The following is a 2,906-nucleotide window of genomic DNA, read 5'->3' on the forward strand; positions in this document are numbered from 1 at the left end:
GAGATGACCCACTGTTCTCCTTCCCCAAGGACGATCAGAGTGGGGAGGATGTGTCAAGCATGAGGCAGTGAGGAACCATGAGGGGAAAGCCCAAGGAAATTGAGGCATCTCTTTCCCTTGGGGTCAGTGTGATTTCAGCTGTTCTCAACTTCCTCCCCTGACAGGTTCCTCTCCCATCTTCAAAGGCTGGAGCCAAAGTAGTCGTACACTCCAGAGCCAAACCACTCGGGTTCAAAACCTGGCACTATCATCCCATTTTAAAGTTGGGAAGCTGAGGCCCAGAGAGGTGAGTTGACTTGCCCAAGGTCAAACAGAAAGTGCAGAGCCAGGTTCTCCTGCCACTAATTGAGAACTTTAAAAATGTTTTCAGTGAAATTTTCTTTCCTTTATGAAAGCCTAAGGAGTTGGGGCATCCGAGCCCTCTGCAAGGACACAAGAACTCAGGACTGTGCAGTGACTGTCCCTCTCATTCACACAGAAGCTGAATTTGAGGAAAAACCTACCCAGATCGAGTGCAGTGTCTGGCTTGGAACCATAACAGGTGCGTGGCAGCCCCTTTTCTGGCCACATGAGGTCAGCATTGAGTCACCCACTGCTTCCACCTAGCCTGCACTGACAGGAAGCCCTTCTGGGAACACTTCGGGAACGGGGAGAGGGACCATGGCAGTCATCTGGAAAGGTGGCCCGCGGATTTTGACCACAGGATAGTCAGGGTCCTGACTTCACTTCCTCAGCCCCAGTCTTCTCCGAGGCTGGGCCCCTCCCATCGTCTTCTGTCTCTGCCAGTGTTTTCTGGTTCCCTTTGTCATGCCCCTCCTCAGACCCTCATTCCCCACTTCCACACACCCCAGCCAGGCTCATCTTCAGGAAACAGGTCTGGTTGCCATGATGACCAGTTGGGTCTTTTCACAGCCACCCCCCCTCACCCTCTTTTGCCTGGGCTTTTAAGGAAGGGTCATGTGTGTGAGTGGCAAAGAGGGAGGGTGGTCTTTTATCTCTTGGGAGCTCTGGGATTGGCTGAAAGATGGGCTCTCTCTCTTCTAAAGCCCCGTGAAGTGGAGACGGGAAAGCAGCAGGGATGGCAGGCCAGAGTAAGATAACAACTAAATGGGGAGGGTGCGGATCCTATCTGGGTTAGGAAAGGCCAGGGTTAGGACCTCTGCTCTCTGTCTGCAGTGAACTGGGTGGGATGAGCTGAAACCAGAAGAGGAGGGGCTGGAGTTAGCTGTGAGGCATGAGTTCCCAAAAACCATGGGCAGGAGACATTGGAATGAGCCACCAAGTGAGATTCCTTCTGCCATGGGAGCGAAGGAGAACCCCTGCCTCTTAAGGACCACATCTTCCCCTGTTTGGGCAGGGAGGATGAACTCAGTGACCTGGGGAGGACCATGCAGGCTGGATAGTTCTGAAGCGATAGGCGGACAGAGGGCCCCCTTCACCTCACCTGGAAAGGGAAGAGTAGGAAAACGGAGGCAGAACCAGGAGTGGGGGGTGTGTCTGTGGTGGGGGTGGAGGTGGTGGCTCTTCTGCACCAGATGAGGGACAGGATCGTCCCAGCAGATTGGTGTGCTTTCCCCTAGCCCCAAAGATCAGAAGTCCAGGCTTTGCCTCAAGCTAACTTCCTACCCCCAAATATCCCCATGGACTTCTGAATGGGAAAGATCTGGATTCTAGGACTAGCGCCGTGAGTCCTAGCGGGTGACCTTGTGTAAGTCACTTACCCTCCCTCTGCCTCGGTTCCTTGTGGGTAAATGGAGACACAGTGACTATATGTCAAAGCCTTTAATGTAGCACATGACACACAGTAGGAGGCCATAGTGACTGTGCACACACAGATTGATCATGCATTGGCTTTCTCCTACTCTATCATAATGATTACTTTCCATGTGACCCCCCCGCCCCCACCTTAGACTTGATGCTCCTTGAGGGTAGAAAATTGTGTGTTTCATTTCAGAACAGGGCACACAGTATGCATCCAGAAATGAATGAATGAGTGAATGAATGAATGTCAGTTTCCTTTCTGCCTGTCTTAGGTGGTGCAGAGAAAAGCAGGGTGGATAGAAGACACGAAGACTAGGCTGCCTGATCTGTGGTCTGTGACTTTGCCTCCTACACTCACAGAAGAAGGCCAGAGTCTTAGAGATTGTCCAGTCACCCTCCTCCCTGCACAGATGAGGAAACTAAGGCTCAGAGAGGAGAAGGCACTTGCCCAAGTTCACACAATACATTAATGGCAGAGCCTGGTTTCCAGATCTCCAGCCTGGGGCAATGTACACACTTCAGTGCTTCTCTGGGGCTCTTCTAGGGAGCGAAGATGGCTCAGTAAAGGCTGGTTCCAATGTCCTCCTCTCTGCCCTCTGTTAGTCCTTCCTTACTTCTAGCTCCAAGCCTTTTCCCTTCATTCTATTCCATGCCTGTTCAGCTGGGACTGGCCTCTGAAGTCTGACTCCTGCCTTAACCGTTTACCACCCAACTGCGAATAAGGCTCTTCCCTAGGGTTCCAAGACTCAATTTCCTCTCCCACCCTCAGCCCCAGGAACTTGCGGGAACCAAGGATGGGGAGGGATGTTGGTTGAACCTCTGGCGCCCCCTTCATGGAGAATAGACAGAGAGGAGTTGCAGCATAGACCTTCCTAGGATGTTGGGGTGGGCGTGTGGTGAGCAGGGCTGGGAGTGGAGAAAGGGTGCACGGAGCCCCTGTTGCTTCTCCCCTTTGGGGGGTGGTTATTAGGTAGGCTTGGGGAAGGCGGAGTTTGGGGGGCCGGGGGCGGGGCTCCTGCGCTGGGAGGAAGAGGGGGGGAGCGCTGGCTCCAGCTCGGCTCAGACAAAAGGCGGCGGCGGGAGCGGGCGGGAGGCGGAGCGGCGCCGCGAGGGCCTCAAGGTGACACCCGCCCCCGGCCCCGGCC

The 2,906-nt window shown here is 54.2% G+C and overlaps 1 long non-coding RNA gene across 1 annotated transcript; it reads left to right on the forward strand.

Annotated features, from left to right (window-relative positions):
* Positions 1-161: 161 nt before the first annotated feature.
* On the forward strand, positions 162-2,171 carry LOC138919537 (uncharacterized). Its single transcript, XR_011429770.1, has 3 exons — positions 162-286; positions 479-541; positions 2,034-2,171. It is a non-coding gene; the product is annotated as an uncharacterized lncRNA (long non-coding RNA).
* The last annotated feature ends 735 nt before the right edge of the window (positions 2,172-2,906 follow it).

Source organism: Equus caballus, chromosome 20 (genome assembly GCF_041296265.1).
Source record: "Equus caballus isolate H_3958 breed thoroughbred chromosome 20, TB-T2T, whole genome shotgun sequence".
Taxonomy (NCBI): Eukaryota; Metazoa; Chordata; class Mammalia; order Perissodactyla; family Equidae; genus Equus; species Equus caballus.